Genomic DNA, 20,194 nt, shown 5'->3' on the forward strand with positions numbered 1-20,194 from the left:
ATTACCGCTAGCATCGCGGTGGTATATCGCGACACATTTGCTTTTAAAGTGCCTTCCTCCCTCTTTTACCCAATAAACTCCCCCCCCCCCCCGCCCTCAGTTTGTCTTCCTCCTCCACACCCCACCCCACGATATCCCTCTTCCCCCTCTTCCTCCAGCCCCCCCCCCACCCTGTGCCACGGGTGCGTTGTCCTCTGTGCTCGCGATAGCCGAGTGGGAGGCTAGCGGGGAAATAGTGGTGTGGGGAGACGGGTCGTTGGAAGTGTAGGGTGGGTGTGGGGAGAACAGGGCGGAGGGGAGGAGTGGGAGAAAGATTAGCTACAGCAGTGGTGGTGGTGGTGCGGTGGAAGTCAAATAGCCATGCCCGTTACGTAAACCGGGTGTTGGGGTGTGGGGGAGGTAAAGGTTTGGGTTAGGTCGGTGGGTGGGGTTGGGAAGTGGGGATCCGAGGTTGATCTCTTGTTGGATCGGTGTGGGGCGAATCCCGGATGCAATGATTCCTAAGCTCTCCTCCGCGCACATACATCTTCTTCTTCCCCTGCTCATCCTGTTCACTCCCCTATCCCATCCGCACGGATGCAGAGGGATGGAGAATTATTTTACCCCAAAGTCGGTCTCGGACCAGTCGTGAAGGGGTGATCGAAGCAGTTAGTAGGGTATTTGAAAAAGGCGATCGACGGTCTGGGTCATTTTCGCCATGAGGGATTGGTGTTTCGTTTTTCTATTATTAAGCAGTAGTTTTATTTGCGTGGTAGCATTTTCGTGTCCTCCTAGTTTCTATAGAGCGAAACCCAGCGTCGCCTTTATCCTAACCTTAACGAAAGGCGCCAATGGCATCAAGGCTCATCGCCCCTTTTGACGGATTCAGAGCTGTTCTTGAAGTGTCCACCATAAACCGCCCATGCACCCACGAGTAACCCAGGGTTTGCGTTTGAGATATTTAAACTAAAGGCGCCAAGGGGATCATTTTAAATTATTAATATAAAGTCAAGGAAAATGAAAGTTGGTAAGAACCCTGTTTTGTCAACAACAAAAACTGCAATTTGTAATGAAAATATGCTCCAAATCAAACCTCATGAGGTTGAGATAGTCATTTGAAGTAAAAATATAACTAAAGAATTCCTCTTTTTCATTACTTCAGTCCAGTTTTTACATAGGCCCAGAGCACTTAAAGGGGAATGCGATATCTTTGTGTATCATTCAGTATGCTGTTCAACGATATCTTTCTGGAAAAAGTTGATTTCAGGCAGTGTCGTGGCCAGGAATTTAGTTCGGGGGGGTCCTAAACCAGAGGGGAACATTTTTGAAAAAACATGGTACTAAGAATAGGGTTTTAAACTAATTTTAAGACTCTTAATAATCGAAAAAAACTTCATTTTTCAACTAAATCATTTGAAAATTCATGATTTTTCAATATTTTGTTTCCATTTTTTAAGCTAAGTAACTTTGTTTTTATACTTCGGGGGTGGGGGGTCCGGACCCCTCCCCCCTCGCTACACCACCGACTTCAGGGCCGTGGTTGTTACGAAAGCGTTTTAAGGAAGTATTGGCGCGGCTCGTTTTGCGCATGCGCAGGCCTTCGTACCCCACGCTGCCCTCCCCCCCCCTTATGACACGGTTAAAAGGGGCACTAAACGCGCGAAATGAAGGAAGCGACCGCTCCGCGTCATTTAGCCCTAATGTGGCCTCGCCGCGAGGAGCGGAATGTGTATGTATGTATTGCCATGTACGCACTCGGAGGGGGGAGGGCGCGGTTGGGACGTATATTGAGTGAGTGGTGCCCAACCGAAAGCTTTGTACCACGCCGACATCTCTCTCTCCTTGTAAATAATCTAAATTCAAATCGTCTCCCCGCCCTATCATCCCGCCAGGGATAGTGGTGGTGGTATGTATATATTTCGCTTTCGGTGCGCGAAAGCCGCGTCACGTCCCGGCAATAATTTATTATTATTCGCGTTTGAAGAGATTACTGCCCGCGGGAAATTACTCCGGATCGTCCGAACAGTTGGTGGGCAGTCTCCGCGGTCGTGGCGTCCAAAATTTCCTCATTGGGACGGTCAGTCGTCTCGCGGTTTATCTTTGCGTCCTCCTCTCTCTCTCCCAGGAATTGCGCGCTTTGAGGACGAGACAGCGGGACTTAACGAGGTTATCGTCATCATCGTTAACTCCGCGCCCGATCCCGCCGTGTATGTGGTGTTTCCTGTGCCACCAGTAATCTCTTGATGTGTTCGGAATTAGTGGTCATTGCACTGATGTTAGTTAATCATTCAAGAAACATTGGTGCATTGAAATTTATGGTTAGCGAATCATGGAGCACAATCAAATTTCCTGGAAAATCGTAACGGGGACATGTTATTTAGGGACAAAATAAATTTAAACCGAAGATAATACTTTTATTACAGCGTAACATTTTCGTATTGAAAATATTAGGTAAGCTGTGACGAAACCATGGTCGTTCATAATAAATCAACGTGAGGAAAAAGCAAAGTTTTTATTCCCTCAACTACTACGATAAAGGATATCCACCAAGTCACGCCCACTACTATTAATTATTGCAAATCATTATCATAGTAATTTCGATAAGTGTTTCGAAGTATCTGTTTGGAGCTGGAGATATGGGAATAATGACAAGAGGTTTGCCCGCTAAGTTTCTCAAAATTTTGTCGTTGACCCCCTCTCAGCATGCTGAATCATGTATATCCAAGGATCCCGTAATACTATAAAACTTATGTTCAATTCCCTGTACGAAGTACAGAATTTAATTATACTAACATGTCATCCACATAATGAACGCCCAATAATTATTTTCGCGTTGATTTTAGGACTTAAGAATTTTCAATTGACAGTTATTTCGACATCTCATGATTAGTTTTGAACTTGCGGGTGACTGAAATTAGTATTGCTGCTTTCTGTATTTTGCAGTAGATACTACATCATCACTCTAATTTTCAAATTTTATTATCAGTAGACCCGCGTGTGTGTATAAAATCATTAAATGGGATGAGATTAAGTGGCACTTACTTTTGTTATCTATTCTAGGAAAATCATCTTTTACTCACCGAATATCAATTCATCTGATAAATTATTATTCTTTTATGTCCAACTTGAGAAATCCTTCACCGATTGGAGTAAATGTTCGATAAGATGCCTTAAAATTTTACATGCAAGGAATTATTGGTTCAATCTCATTGGACCTTGTACTCAGTAATTTAGCCTCGGTTCCTCTTAGTAACTTGCAGCAAATTATTGCTTTAAAAAATCAGGTAAATCAACTCTGGGAAACCTATTATTTGAAATCGAACGTGCAATATATTTTCAATTTTTTCCAATTATCTCTAACTACTCTTTGATTTAATGGATGCTGTTTGCCTAAAAGATTATGTGGATGCTGTTTGTGTTGGTGATAACTCAGACGTTTATTGAAAAGATGAAGCCAAACTCGTCAAACAGCGTCGGTTTATTGCTTAAAAAATTGGAAGAGCTTCTCTCCCATGTTTTCTTCGACGATTCAGGATTTAGTCCTGTGGTAATGGGAATATCTCTCGATCCTTCCACGCACGTTTAATAACTCGCTAGTTCTTGCGAAGTGGACGTATCTTAGATACCACCTGCCATTTCGTACGACTACGCGACATGAACGGCGTGTATACCTACTCGTAAAATCTCTCGCTCTCCGGGCATCGTATTGTCATATGCATGAACACCAATCTCAACGCGTTGCCATTTTCCCATTGCACCGGCGGCGTCTAGCACAGCTGGTTCACCTGACCTAGCTCCAGTGTCTGTTTCATTCCCCTTCTCTTTCGTATGTTAAACTAAATCCCATGTACGGGTATTCGCGGTAGTTTAAGTCCCTTCAAATAGTCGATATCGTGGCGGATAGTCCGTTGTCCTCTCCCGCCTTCGCTTATATCTACATTACGCCTCGGAGATCTTCATTTGTTATTATTGCGCACGTGCCCGCTGGTCGTCACGCTCAGTGCCTTTATCTCTATCTCTCCCTACCTTGCTAATTCAATTCGGATTCTCCGTGAGCCTCCGGGGCTCTGGAATGTGCGAATCCGCACAAGCAACTCTGCCCCTAGGGGCTCTGCATTGCCAATGCTTTTCTCCTCTCTTCAATATAACATCAACCGCTCCGCCAAGCAGTATTCTAACAATCCGGCCCGTCGTATTCGCGCGTAGGGTTTATTGGTGGCCATAAACCCTTGGGGGGAGAGCTGGGAGGAAAAAACAATCAAGATAGACTGTGCGGTGGTGAGTGGTCATTCCCTCTGATGATAGTATTATGCGCGATGTCATGCTGAGGGAATCCTCGCAGTTGGGTCCGCCTAACGTTGGAATTCGTGTCTATCTTGAGCTTAGCTCCTCTCCACGACTGATTGTAATTTGCTACGTATATTTTCCTCGTGTTCCTTCACGTCATATATCTGCCTTCGGACGGTATTCTGTCTCCTCGCTGTCGTTTTTTCTTGTGATGAAAGCCGATTTATCGCCAATATCGTTTTGCGCTCTTGCTGTTTTCTTCTCGTATATTCAATGAGCGCTAAAAAATCTTTCTTTTCTCGTCTCTTTAAAATTGTAGGCTTACCTCATCGATCATTTGTGTAAACTCGCAAAAAGCAGTGGATGGCTGTTGCTTTTACTCTCATTCTCTTATGCAGGCATGCTTGGCGTTTACGTTCCTGCATTATTGAAATGTGAAGTGACGTTGAATACGACTTATAAAACTGGTTACGTTGATGTATAGGCTGTCTTGAATAGGTTGATGCTTGCTGAGCCGATGGTGTGGTAGCGGATTTATATTCTCCGGTTCAAATTCCCGATTAAAAATTCCTTTGGGAATATTAGGAATGTCGATGAAGTTGTTCTTAAAAAAAAAAAACATTTCTTTTGGAATTTGGATTATTTTATCGTAGTGATGACATAACTCCGTCTATTAAATCATGCGAGTGAGATGAAATGGAATCCTCTTTCTCTGGAAGCCAGCTAACATTACTCCGGGTCAGTTTTTATGGACTCTATACTGCGAAATGTGTGACCTCTTCCCCATCTGTTGATCCCAAGAATTCCTGTATGACCAGAGATATTTTCTAGCACTCTGTTAACCATGATGCTGCTAAAACTTCATTTAATTCCTTGTTGTATTTTTCTCTCCCTTGTTGAGTCTCTTTTCGCATTAAAACTGAAAAAATTGTCATTGATTATTATGAAATTTGATATAAGTTTCCACCCCTTTTTGCCTCGCAGATTCATTGCATTGCGAGCTGGCCCAGGTAAACTCCCGAATTTTTAGTAGTTATTGTCGTAAAGGTATAGATCACGATATGATTCTCAATAATGTTTCTCGGGTTTACTCCTGCGCGTTGTTTAAGTGCCTGAAAATCGGAAACAACTGGTTATCATTGCATCAGGAACTTCCTTCCCCTCAGATATTTTTCGTTTGGTCTTTGATGGTTGTTAAAGGTCCTTTAAGTTTGCTTAGATCAAATTATTACAGTATCACGTGTGGGGTAATGTATCTGTATTTGCTTAAAGTTTGACGCTCGAATACAACTTTTAAAGCGGTCATTTGCCTTATTTTATGCATTAACAAAATTGAACCTACTCACATTTGGTGATTTTTTACGATACGCATTAGCTTATTAGATATTTCTAATTGAATTCGGAATCATACATCACGTCGTTTAAGAGGATGCTGTGGTATTTACTGCGGCCATTTACGTGCGAAATAGCGATGACAATGCGGTTTACGAATATCTCATATACCTAGCATGCATCGGAATTTCTATCGAACGAATTACTGTACCCGACAGCTATATATGTCTTGAGCTCTGTGAGAGATGAGATGAGGTAGAGGAGGAGTGTGAAGCCGTTCATGGTGTGAGGAATTACTTTAAGATGAGGATTGTCGGGAAGCCATAAGAGGAGTAAAGGATGTGTGAAAAAAAACCTGTGTTACCTCGTGTTCATTATCTTCTGCTGCATACGTGCAGTCACAGCTGCACCTGCGGACCTGGGAAGTAATGACATGATAAATTTTAATGCGATAATAAAGGTGACATTTAATATGGAGGGAAAGTGATGAGAATTGTGATGCTTGGAAGGTTTCTCCCTAAATGATCGCACTGATTGCGATTTTCATTTCAGGTAGTTTAGTTGGTATTGTTGGTACGAAAAAGTATCCGTCGTAATCTCATTTTATTTTCTGTGATGCAACTCAGAAATTGCCTTTGGGCCTGAGCTAGGTGTTGTAATTATTTTGTTCATTAACGTCTAAAAATCAAAAAGCTAAAAATAAAGTTGTATTTACTTATTATTAACATGGCTAAAATGACATTCCGTACATTTACATTACGATATTCATACCGTTCCAATTCTTCCTTACACCTATCCGTGTCTAACGGTTCGGGCTCTGGTTCAGGCGATGAATAAACTTTCTGCGACGAATCGCACTGGGTGAACAAAGGTCTTGCTATCATTCGACTTGGTTTAAATGATATCCTTTACCAAGGGCGGATCTAGGATCTTTCTGGGGAGCAGGAGAGCACAAGGGTCTGACAAGCAAACGCTTTTATCATATTTGGGATTAAGAGCAACGTACAACAATTACCTAATGTGCATAGTTTTTGGTTTAAAAATTATTAATATGAAAATATTATTAAGTTAGGTATACAATAACGACAGTTGTCTTTTAAGTTACCTTTAGACAGCTTATATTTGTTCATTAGTAACTCACGATTAATAGCGGATTAATGACGATGATAATAATTCAAGTGTGTTTGATATCAGTTTTTGGATCCTGTATTAAATTACTTTTTTTGCCGAAAAATTGATTCGTATCGGTAGTGCATAAATCATAAAGTTTGGAATAGTTTATAAGATTAAGAAACACAAACTTAAGCAATGAAAATTTTGCAACATTTTAGGAATGTTTGATTTATTGCGATCTCCCAGATCGTAGGCCACTGGTAGTGTAACAAATATTTCACGTCAATGGTTAAGGTTTAAGGAAGATTGAGATGCAATCGCTGCGGTGGAATCGGGCGTTTGTCTTCTAGGTTCCGCAAAACGGTGACTGGAGTTGAGAAGAGAGTGGGAGTTGTGTTGTTCATGTGAGGAGAATGGGTTTCCCCGCGTGTGGTCGCGAAAAAAAATGCACGCATGAGAACGAGAGCTTCGGAGGGTGGGAGGGATGAGGGGGTGGAAAGATTAGCTAGTATAGGTGGCATGGCTCTCGTTGGGGGAACGAGTGGAAAGATATCTGGGGAGTTTCTTTGAGGAGAAGGGAGGCGAGGTCGAGATATAGCCTTTGTCGTCTCGCGGTAACTTCCGCGTGCTCCGTCGCCCGAGGAAGGCTTCTGCAATCGTTGCTTCTTACTTGCTGCTCCTACGTATCGCATCCATGGTGATAAAAGGATAAGATGCGCAAGTATATCCGCACCGTTCCAATTCTTGCTGACATTTATCCAGGTGTAACAATTTAGATTAAATTAGGAAAATCCATGTGTCGAAGCATGAAAAATTAATTTTATTCTTCGGCTAATCCAATATTTGCGCAAAACTACGTGAGAGAGAAATTGCCGTTCAGGTACACCGTAATTATTTCTAACAAGTTAAGATAAACGTCAGCAACTAAAATCCGGTTTAGACGACAGCAAGTGTTTACCACCTTACAAAGTATATTTTACTCTATAGTGAAAATGATTCGATATTGTTTTCTCGCAGCAGCGATACTTCAATGAGTGCTGGCCATAAGGTTGTATTAGATATGTGAAGCCTTAAAATCAATCCAAAGAAGTGCATGTGCTAGTTTGCTTTTGGTTGCAAGAGAAGATTCTTACACCAATGAATGTTAGTAATTTATATTTATTTTTATACTTTATATTTTTTTAATAACATGTTAGTATTTTAAAGCTACTGGAAATTTTAGGCAGATACTTCAATTTTCCTTTCACGAGTGAACTGGGGCTATTGGAGGTGAAAAGCTTCTCGTGAAAGGAAAATCAAAGAATTAGTGGTAATAGATCAGTCAATTTAAATTGAATTTGAAAGGTTTATTTGTGGGGCGTCTCCTCATGAGGTACAATTAGGAAGAATTAGTATATTTTGAAGTTTTAATGAAAAGTATGCGTCCTTATTTTAAGTATATATCGGATCAAACTCGTTACTGCAGAGATATGTGGTGAGTTTCTTTTGAGCAGGCGAGGTCGAGCCACAGCCGCTGATGCCTTTTGTCGTCTCGCGGCCACTTCCGCGTGCCTCGCAGCCCAAGGAAGGCCTCCCCGCGGCCTCTTCTGGTTCATGGGCCGTCCCCTCCTCCTTTGCCGAGGGAGGAGCGAGTCCTCTCCGCTCCGGGACAGGCGACGGCAGCGGGCCGATATGGTTCTCTCGCGGCGTTCCATTTTAATCTGCATGCGACTTGGGTTCCATCCCACTTAACCTCCTCCCTCGTTCTCTGCGTAAAACTTAAAAGAAGTCCTCTCTCTGCATCTCTCGCCTTTATGGATCATCGCTGTGTGGCAGATAATTAATTAAATGGTGCAAATCTTTGATAGATGGATAGAACAATGTTTATTGCTCAGGAAAAATCAAATAGAACAAAAATAATGATAAATTAAACAATACAGTTTGTAGGTAGATCGATAATTACATAAAAAGACCAAATTTTCATTTATTTAAATGTCCGCATGCTTAATATCCCGCCGTTTTATAGCATAGCAAATAAATGTACCGAGGTAATTTTGTGTAGTAAGTACCAGCTTACCTGCTACGCCTGAGAGTTGGCTCTTGAATAATGCTTAGGAAATGTTCGTCTACATAGACATACTACCCCGCAGGGCGGGGCATGTTCGGTTTTTGTAGCATTTGCAGTTAAATGTATCGTTGAATGGGGCTAATTTATTATTTCCAAGGACATTGTGAAATAGAAAAAGTATTGAGGATTTTATTGGTGGGTATATTTAAGGAGTTGGTATGATTCAAAAATGGTAGTTTTTGATATTGAAAGAGGCATGGTAAAATTGCTGTTGAAGGCAGTCACTATTTAAAATTAATCTCCAAACCCTTAAAAAATACATTTTTCAGTTGAATTTCATCAAATCGCTAATACCATGCTATGGATTTCCGGAGAAATACCCATTTATGAATTCAGTGTCTTATTTTTAATTACCAGGACCTCATAAGTGAATGGAAATGCCATTTATTTCGATTTGTCTTGGAGCTTTCACATGCTCCAATGGTTCGTTTATCTTTCAGTTGAGCTCGGATCTGTTGGACGTCTTATCGCTGCTGCCTGCTGATGTAGATGGCGACTCGTTCGCCTCTTAAAACCCCGGAAGTAGACGCCTTGGATACCGCATTCTTTTATTCCCTCCCGGCTGACCCAATCATAACGAGGTGACGTAGGTTCCGTCGTCCTTGTGTCGGGATCCGGCCGTCCATCCATCACTTTCCTACCCATGATCACCCGCTCCGCCCTTAACTCCTCAGTGCGAGCCCTCTAGCGCTACCACACGCTTCGAAACAAGTGCATCAGTACTTCCACTCTGTTTTTTCTCCAAGTTTATTTTCGCGGATAAGTTTACCCGAATATGATTCAATAAATAAATTATAAAGGCCATTCCTATCTCACGGAATTTCCGGGTTACAGCCTTGAGTCTTCATTGAATTTGAGCTTTTTCTTCAATCAATTCATGTACTTTATTTTCATGTATACTCGTAAAAAAAATACTGTTTTTGAGACCTAAAAATCGCGTTTTCAACATTAAACATCCCAATTTTTTCCGTGGGAGGACCCCTCTTTGCGCTGGGGTGTTTTCCATACACGGCGAAAGGGCCCCGAAATCTCCGGTAAATCCCCCCCCCCTCAATTCCAAAATCCTGGCTACGCTACTGGGTAGAACCCCACCTTTAAATATATCTGAGTGTGCCTTTGAATCATTATAATGGTTTTCAGCTATTACTTTCTATTTCAAGTCTTTCGAAGGCTGATATTTTCGAAATTTTTAAACGCATAAAATGGTTCGAACTTGGCCTGTTTTGATTCACAGATCCATGGATTACTTGTCTGCTCCTTTCCTCAAAGCACTACCTTCCTTGTGACGAATATAATTACGTCCAACGTATCGGCATTGTTGGAAACACAGTTCCACGGAATCGTTGAGGAAGAAAAGTGGAATCGACGTATTCGAAGTCATTAATTAGCCTTCTAATTAATGAGCTGATTTATGTAGCGATGTCAGGGGTAACTGCCGTGAAACTGCGGAAGGATGATCGTTGGTAAAATATATAGCTCTCTTCTTTGGTTGATATTCCACCTCCGTTAGCTGAACCTCGTTGATTTTTTGTGTTACTTTGAGTTATGAGGAGCCATTAATTAAGGAAAGCTATTAACCCTCACTTGTCCGCGCCTTTTTGAGCTCTGTTCCTTGCCACCCTCTTAAGGTGCGGTGTTTTTCACCCCCGTTAAGACATTTCTAGCGTGACCCTTGGAGAGTACTCTATCCCAGCTACAAGGTTCACCTCAAAGAGGGCGTTCGCATCACTCGTAGACGACAATAAGGAAGGACGTAGCATGGAAATGGAGGGGGGGGGAAAAAGCTCGAAGAGAAATAGGCTATGGATGACGACAGCGATTCTTCGCTCAAGATCTCGCTCAGGGAGGAATGGTCTGGGAATGCGCTATTATCCATTCGTCGACCGAGCTATTAGAACAGGTTGTTCCGGGTACAGTGCAGGCTAGGCGACCGAGTCTATCCGAGTAAATGAAGATCGTTCTTCTGTTACTTTATGGTGCGTAATGATTTTTTGCAGGACACTAGATGTAAACGGGCAAGCAGATTGTGGTACTTGTAAAATTATTTTTTTCCATTTAATATAGTGAAATTTGCCCAAATCTAACCCAATGGGAAACGTTTTTGTGTCGCGGGTTTCAGTTTTGCCTTTAGAAGTTAGGTTGTACTCAGAAATAGGGTGTATGTGTATGTTGTTGTCGATTTAAGATGATGAAAACAATTGGTGAAAACATTTATCTCTATGAAGTAATATTACCTTTAATTAAGAGGTTAAGTTTTAAATCTTCTCTGGTTTTGTGAATTAATCTTTCCAGAGTTGTCAATAGCAGAAAATACCCATCGTAACAAATTTACATTTCGCATTGGAAGATAATGATCAAAGTGAAGGTATATGACAATTTTTATATGATTTCTAGAGAAATTCGATATTAGTATATGTCAACAAGTTAAAGATAGCCCCTTTTCCTTTAAACCGTACAGTTTAATGAGAATCATTTTTTTCATTGATGTCATGATTCGCTTTCGTGAACAAGCGCATGGAACTAACCTTATATCTTACCTACCTGGCTACTATAGAGGGATGATTTATCCTTTAGTGAAGTCCCTATTCATTGCTTCGTTGAGTTGGAAGGCTACATTGTTTAATTTTGGCCCCTCTCCTCAGAGGAAAGCTCTCTCTTTGAGAAAACGCTAATGGTGGTGCTAGGTTTCTTTCCTTTCGTCGTTTTAATCATCTTGATAGTCCCCTTCTCTCTTTAGCCTGCCAGCCTATGCTAATTGGCGCGAATGACCGTAGTGGTGGTGTTTTATCGAGAAGCCTGTCGTTCTATTCCTATCAACGGCGCGTTCCTCTGGCAAATCAAAAGGTCACGGGTTTACATACTCTCCCGCGGCATTCGCGTACGAAAGTGTGGCGGTCTGAAAGTGGAATGTCTAGGAAGTGTCGGAGCCTTCGTGTGCCTCACTAATCTCTACCATTAACCAATGTTGTACTATCACCAACGGTTGAACGAAGTGTTAATAAAGACATTATAAAATACACAAAGCTGTAGTAATTTTCCATACTTTTATATTTGCTCAACAGGGTTCAACATTTACGTCATTATCAAGAGCTTTCTTTCACACCCTTCTTTACCTGTTACATAAATTTCGTTCGAGCATTTCATGCAAGAACCAGTCTACAATACATAGGGTTCTAACGTACGGGTTTCATTTATTTATCAAACTCTCCCAAAATCGAAAAAAATTCTAAATTAAGTTTTCGTCAGAAGCTCTACTTATTTCTAGACGTGTTATTGGCGATTGGATTTCTTTTTTTAACGAATTAAAAGACACCTGAGAGTTATGTTTAAAAATTATTTTTTTTTTTCATTTTCGAACGAGCCCTTTCTCACGGTGGCAAATCCCTAAGCTGCGGACGCCCTGTCCATTGACGATTCTATCGGCGCAAGTCATTTCATTGTTCCCTTTTCTCTCGAAAGTGATTCTCGGTGCGCGCAACAGGTTGGGGATTCCCCGGTCTTCCTCGAGGGGGCGATGCAGGGGGGGGCAGACTTCCAGATACCCCGTCGCGGTCTCCCTCCTCGCGCAAGGACACAAGATTGAGGGAGACAGTCCACCACTTGTCACTGCCCCTCTCTCTCTCTCCCTCTGGGGGAGGGGATTAATTTGTCTCATTCGATCGCTGACCCCCCCGGAAGGAATTTTCAGCACATACCGCAGGACAGGTGCATGGGTGGACCCGTACCAAGAATCTGCCACGTTACCCGTTCGCACCTCTTCACTCCTTTGTTTTCCGCACGCGTATCGTTCTTCTTCTTCTCTCGCGACGCCTTTTTCTCTCCTTCAATGTATAGTGGCGTTGCCCAATGCCCGCTCAATGATTCTAGTCAGGTCCGCCCCGGAGGGTCACCGATTTCGCGATTCCCCGTGGATACCTCGAAATGCAAAAAATCCGCGTGGCGTGGCGATATTCAATCCCCTAGTATCGTTAACTAGCATAAAATACTCAATTTATCCACAGTATAATGTACAGGGGAAGTGCAAAAAATAGATAAATATCCTATTAATACCCTTAAAAGACATGATCAATAATCAAAACCCTCAATTGAGAAATATAGGGAGGAAATCATAAGAAATTGGGGTTACATATGTCCAGGAGGGCTGATATCATCCACTAACAACTCATTGCATGGTCAACTTGAACACGGAGAATTCATTCACGAAAGGCCTTAGTGCATTTTTGATTAATATAAAAATAGAGACCTATACTCCACGAGCAAGTCAACTTAAAATAATGAGAGGCAATAGTAAGAATTCTAGAGAATAATGATAAAAATTGTACGAAGAGCTCAAGAAAAACCTTATTCTATTGATATTATTTCGGATGTAATTTGGTGTTAAGCAAATTGAATTTTATAACTCGGCATTTTAAAGTAAATTGGCCTGGTCTTCAGTCTTCTGAATTCACGTACGATAAAGAAAATCCCATCGAAATCCGAGTCGCCGAGAATGAAAAAAAATATCGAAATCATCCCATTTTTGTAACTACACGTCGCTCGATTCGATATCAGTATAAACTGAATATTTCTTTTTCGGTCCGAAGGTCACCGGCGCCTTACTTGGCGCCTTCGCGCGAATATTGACCGCCCACATTCCGCGGCTTGACGTCTTGGCGTAGAGGACAGCTCCTGGCAGAGGACCGCGAATGCAAAAGACACGCGCTAATAAACATTCACGTTTAATCCCTCCCTAGTGACACCCTACGATCTAGAGCATTAATTCGGCACTTTCCCCCGTCAGGTTGGTCGAATGCGCGTGTACATTATGCTACGCTAAGTAATTCGGTCGACATTTACTCGTATGCGGAGATCTAACACGCTGCATAAAAGTAGGAAAAGCTAGAACCGCAAGATAAATAACCTTGACAAGAAATATGCAAATTAGTAAAATTATTTGTTCTCAGATTTTTCGTTAAGAATTTTGTAAAGTTTTAATGTTTGTCTAAGGAAACAATATTTATAATTTTCATGATGGTGATGATAATTTCATGTAATTAACGTTCTTTTTTTTGTATTTCCAGGTAATTTATTCATATCTTCCAGACCGATGTGCAAAATAACCTTACATTATCCTGTTTCGGTTGTGGTAAGTGTACCTGCCATGTAAAGTTATGATTCATTGGTAAATAAATAAGCTCTAAGTAAAAAATAAAGAATTTAAACTGCGTGCAAAACACGAGCGTGAGCATGTTGTATTTGCAATTGGAGCAGTTAGGTATATCGGTCGAACGATTCTCGGATTGTGATACCTCCGTCTTTGAAACTATGTTTTAAAAAATCATGTAAATACTGTATGCATATGTGGAGATGGGTAAGCTAGAAGCTCTCCGCATTTATCAAATCAATTTATCAGAGCCATTTGCAATGCCCACTAAAATCTCAAACCTATGACTAAGTTAAGGCCCCCGCGCACTGGCAACTTTTACAAAGCAACTATTTAGTTGCTTTGTGGAAGTCCCTATGGAACACACGGCAGTTGCGGCAACTAAAAAGTTGCCCGTGCGCGGGGCCGCAGTCAATTTCGTGTGTTTCATTTGAACATCCACAAAGCAACTAAATAGTTTGCTTTGTAAAAGTTGCCAGTGCGCGGGGGCCCTATGAACGGAATCAAATAAGCAAGGTCTCCTTGGCAACAGTGAAAAAAATGATTTCACCGTTTAGAGTTGCACCACTAATGTTTTCAGAGAAGTATTCCCTTAGATTTGGAGAATTAGAAAAATGTTAACCGACCCCCTGGAGGGGGATGTGTTTCACTCTTATCGTAATTATTCCGATCAGTTTTCATTCCGAACGATTAATTCCGATTGTTAGCAACGCGACTGGACTTTGTTGTTCTTGAAATTTATCAACCCGACGACGACACGAGCCCTCGACTTGAGTCGTGGGAGCGAAAAATGTTTGGCACTACAAATTCCGGTCTTTTGCAGCCATTAGTTATCAACCGTTCGGAATGACAACCAATCGGAATAATTCCGAACAGTGTCGAGCACCCTACCTGCGCTTATAACCGCCGGATTCTGAATGACACGCCGTGACCCGAGCAATGCACTATGGGATGTGAATTCTTAGTCACTTCCTCCGGCTTCCTTTTCGTTTTGAGTTCCTGTCCCTCTCTTTCTTCAGGAATGAGGGAGAAATGGAGAGGGGTCTTTCCGTTGGCGAAAATCTATTTCTGATCGCATTTCCCCTTCAGGCTCGACCGCTGTCGCTAGCGGTGCCTGGCGCGAAGCCCGAATTCCCCTTGCGAATGGGGGAAGGGGATCAGATCCCCACGGAGAGCGAGAGTGGATCCGTACACGTGGAATTCCGCCGAGAATGACCTCCTCTACCCTTTTATTTTGCCCTCTCCTCTCTTGTCCCCTTTCATCTCATTTAAATTTTGTATTTCTCTCGCGGTAAAGCCTTTCCTTTGATTTCGATAATGTATTCCTCCTTATGACTCGAAGCGAAAAATAAATGCCGCATAATCACCGTCAGTCTGAAGTCTAATTGTTCTCTTTTCGTACTCTAAAGTGATGATTGACTCATTTTCTGCGTTTCAATCTCGCACGCCTTAATACTAGAGGTAAATTGTTTGCCATGGTTATTGGAATCAATTAATCTCTTCGTCTTTTTTTGTGGCAGTAATTAACCTTGAAATAGCGTATTTTAATTTTTAATTTTTGTCTCTGCTTTTGTTTTGTAGCTTAGTGAAGATGAGGTTTCGTCAATCAGATGTTTTCGACAACCACGTAAACAAAATTTTATATCTTTGTCCCTACAATCTTCAATATCTCGGTGGCTGTTGAATCGATTTGAGAGTTATCTTCGCTCTGCAAGCTTGCATTATGTAGTTTAAGTGCCACATAAAGACAAATATATTTATATTTTAACCTTTGAAAGAGGCTCTCTTATATTTTATTGTCTACTTGTGAACTGTATATGTATTTATATGCTTGCATGACATCAGGAAGAGGAATCGAGTCGGTGTGGTACCTAGAGTTTTGGCTTCCCTCCCAATGGATCCGGGTTAGAATCCCGGCGATGTCAGAGATTTTTTAGAAACAGCTCGATCCCTGCTTGAGTGTTTTGTGGAAGGCACCATGAGTACAAAATTCCGTCCGTTGGATGGGACGTTAAGACGATTCCCCTTGGCGCCTTTCAATGAGTGCAGGCCATTGCCGACGCCGGGTTTTTCTCCACATTACCCTTCCCTAATGGCATAAATGGCGTAAGCTGTAGGTCGCTTCCTCCAAATACCGTTCAGCCTTTTTCCCCTTTCGTTGAGAACAGGCTGTATGCCGACGCCGGGTATCTTTCCACCAGTCCCTAATGGCATAAATGACATAAGCATTGGGTCACCTCCTACAAATACCATACCCACGGGGACTGCATGGTGGAGGACCTATTCCACCCTAGAGAAGGCTGATTTCCGTTGCCACTTCGGTCGCATTTCAATCGGCTTTCAAAAATGTCCGCGGCGCGGTGATGAGTGCAATGCGATCCACTTTCTTATCATTTTGCAATACACTGTTTGAAATTGAGAGGAATAGCATTAAAAAGTTATGAATTTGATAAATAACATCATCGTGAATGCAAATACCGGTTAAAACCCCCTAATTATGCCATATTTTTCCGCTAAACTCAGATCAATTTGTCCGTCAGCGAAGCGAGTGGCGAATTTTGTTTAAATTTTATTTAAACAAATTTTATGCGCGGCCATTTTATGCCTTTTAAATGCGCGGTCGTAGACAACACATTATGAGGCCGACTTGAGGATCCTCCGTTGTAATATTCGTGACCATACCAGTTACATTTTATTTTGGGGTCTCATTGTCATTTTCCTGAGTCGATGATAAATAGACATCTCATTCGAACATACAGCCTTTCCGCCTGCCCACTTGGTAGTCTTCAGATGGTTCTATCAGCCTTTTCAACCCTCGTCCTTCCTCGAAGCAGACCGAGGGTTCTTAATGCGGTATTTCGACGGAGCCGGAAGTCTCCGTCGCCCTAGTTGGACCAATCCATCTCCTTCCCACGAGCCAGGCTCTTTCCGTGTTTACATCGCAGTTGTGCCAATCCAGTCCGTTCGTCTTGGATTTTCGCAACCCGGGTGTCGTTTCTCGCGCCTGCTCCCGTCGTCGAGCTAAATTCCCACTGGAAACGCGCATTGCCCCTTTGGGGATGATGTCATCATTGTTCTCGTGTTGTGTCATCATCGCTCACGTTGGACAACAATGGAAGTCGTCCCCCTTTCTGTGGAATCAAGATTTCGTTCGGGACACGTTAGTCGTGAAATTTTGTTTGCTTAATATTTTGCGGTGCTTTCCTCTTCAATTATTCTTATCCTTATTATTGGACCCGAATCGAAGGCTGAATGAAGGGGAATGTATTTTCCCCCATGTCAGGGCGTTTAATTCCTCTGAAATAGCTATATAGCACGGGTTGTGCGTGAAAGCTATAGCCGTCGATTAAATTCGATTACTAAAATTGTAATGCCGAAAATTAATCGATGTGTTGCCATGCGTTTTTCAGAAGTAGGAATAAATCATTGAATTGTATAAACGGGTATTCATGCGCCCAATTAATTGAATTGGGTATTCAATTTAAATGTTGGTTTCTAATGCTGTTATGTTAGGAATTTATGATGCCGATGATCCAAGAGTGTCTCTGCCTAAAATTTATAAAAAAGTGCTTAAATTTTGAAAAAGAGGGCAAGTATTCATTTAGCAGTTCAAGAAAGTGTTTCAGTTATTACAACTGCCGTCATAATTCTTTTGCAAGTCGCTCAGATACACCTCAAACCAATCGAAATTGTAGAACTATATAGTGTCTTATGAGTTCTTTAGGAAGAAGACTTCGTGTGCAATTTTCGACCCATCCTGCAAGGGTTGTATCCTTCATTTTAATTTCGGATTTTGCACGATTTTATGAGCTCTTCCTAAGGGCGGATGTCAGCTTTACAGCTCTTTCACTATGCCGCATTGAAGCAACCTTTCAGATGCTAATTCTGAGCGCGTTAAGATCCTCTGCTCGGAGAATTAAGAGGCATCAGCGTGGCTGTTTATTATTCGATAGGAAGGTAATTTACCGGAGAGTAAACTATATTGTATCCCATCTCACGAACTTGATTTTCATCTCATACCTTTTTGCGCCGTAAGGGTTATTGGGGCACTAAAATGTATAATTGATTAGGAGAGACAGGATCTTGAGTCCTAGCGGTCGTTGAATTTGCAGCGAGATCAATGAAAGGTGTTGAAACCCGTATACTCCGAGCTACATGCTTGACTGAAAATATTAGAATGATTCGCGGAACGATAGAATTGGTACTGCTTGAATAATATTTTTAGACTTTAACGTTATACACACTTCATTTTCGGTTGCTGGGGTATGTATAGACGGCGGGCAAGTGGATGTTGAAAACTTTGGTCAAAATGAATCAAATTCGCAAGAAAAACGTTACGAGATTCCAGGACGTTCTATCAGTTTTTTCGTCTTATCACCTCTGTTATTGTAGAGTTTATATACCCGAAAAGTGAATTTTCACGGAATACTTTTTTATTTTTGGGGGAATATGTTCGACATTTGTGGTATCCTGCCAGCCACCTCTAGCGGGGGATGGGCATTTATAACCATAATGCAATACTACGCATGTTACCTCGTTTTAATGGCTTTAATGACTCGTGAATATCGAGCAGGGGTTTGCTCGCAACATCCATGTATCATTTACACAGTTACTAAGTAGATGACCAGGCTTTAATTGCTATAAAATATTTTTTACCGATTCATTTTATGAAAGTGGGTGGGTGTTTCGTCTTGCATCCCACGCTCCGTTCACCTGGGCTCCGGTTGGTAAGAGTACTTACTTATCTAGGAGGCGGAAATCCATCGCTTTAGAATCCTTGATCTGTTAACAAAAAAGGAACCGTTACGGCTCTAGCTTGCCTTCACCGGATGGGATCGTGGGTCATGCGGGAGTTCATATCTTTAGCCATTAGCGTCTTTGCTTTATTAATCGCCTTCCTCGCCACGTAAAGAGTTATTGCGCTCGCTGGTGCTTCCCCCTGGGTATCCTTAGCCAAGTTATTACTCGGTATCCTCACGTACGATAATGTGTTAAGTCTGTGACCGTAATTTGCTCGAAGTTACTTGTTTCCATCTTCGTGATTTACATCGCTCATTAAGTTGGAACTTCCCGTGGCCGTATTTATGTAATTTTCGGAGAAAATTCCGATTCCAAAACAGTTGCAATGACCATGTTAATGGCAAATAAGTTTTATGTGTGCAAAGTGTTTGTTCAGCTAAGTTGAAAGAGGAATTGAGTAGTAATATAAAACGGCATTTGTGTGTAAAACGGAAGCGTGATGAATTAAGAAGTTCAAGAATTCTGCCGGGGTGGTGGATCAGGGAAAAGAATTTGCCCCCTATCCTGAATGCGTAACATTCACACGTCTATGGTTTAGTCTGGGGTGAGCTCTATCCCTACGAATCCATACCAAACTTGGGTTTTAGTCACAGAGTTAGTGAATCAGCCTTGTCTAGCGAATGTCAAAAAAATAAGCGACCGTCTGATTTGTTATTGTATCCTAGAACGATTAATGCTTAAGCTCCTTCAAATTTATCGGCCTCCCGGCAGATTTTTCTAAGTCGGGAGAAATCATGTTCAAGTCCTTCCTGCAAATAAGTTATGTGACTGAAAAGGAAGGTAACTCCCTTCCCTTAAATTTTAGGAGATATCCAACTCCACGTGTAATTTTTTATGGTATTCATTTTTGAAAGAAAATTTTTTGGACTCAGGAAATGGGAAAATCTCTCTCGGAGCTACTACCGCCCATATTTTGGATGTTCTTTATGAGACTATTTCGATTCGAAATAAAGTACGGGGAAGTGGCTTAGGAAGAGGCGCCTCTGAGGGTCCGAACAGCGACGAGGCCCGAGAAATTACGATCATCCCTTAATCCATGCCATCTTGAGTCTCTTAATTTTTACTCACCTTTGGACTGAGCCCAGCAGGTTTCTATAGATTTACGCGTTGAGCTTCGTGGGACCAAGGGAAAAATTGCCTCCTTGCATTCTGTTTCCATTATATTTTATCAACTAACGTTTTCCTTTTCAAAAACGCTTTCTCTGTTATTGTGACGAATTTGTTTTTACCTTTTTTCATTTTTATTTCTTTTGGATTAAAATATGTATTTGATTTTTTACGTTTGATAGTTTACCCTCTATTAATCTGACCACTAACTGTTTCTTATTTCCAATTCCTTAAATTTGGTAGTTCAAGATCCTTAAAAATATGTTTTTTTCTTCGAATATTCTCGGAACCCTATATTAACTGATATCTTAGTAATCTTATCCCAT

At 41.6% G+C, this 20,194-nt stretch overlaps 1 protein-coding gene across 1 annotated transcript in view; it reads left to right on the forward strand.

Annotated features, from left to right (window-relative positions):
* The window catches only part of LOC124161951 (ets DNA-binding protein pokkuri), a 213,876-nt gene that overhangs the window by 145,643 nt on the left and 48,039 nt on the right, over positions 1 to 20,194 (forward strand). The gene's annotated exons all lie outside the window — the stretch shown is intronic.

Source organism: Ischnura elegans, chromosome 7 (assembly GCF_921293095.1).
Source record: "Ischnura elegans chromosome 7, ioIscEleg1.1, whole genome shotgun sequence".
NCBI lineage: Eukaryota > Metazoa > Arthropoda > Insecta > Odonata > Coenagrionidae > Ischnura > Ischnura elegans.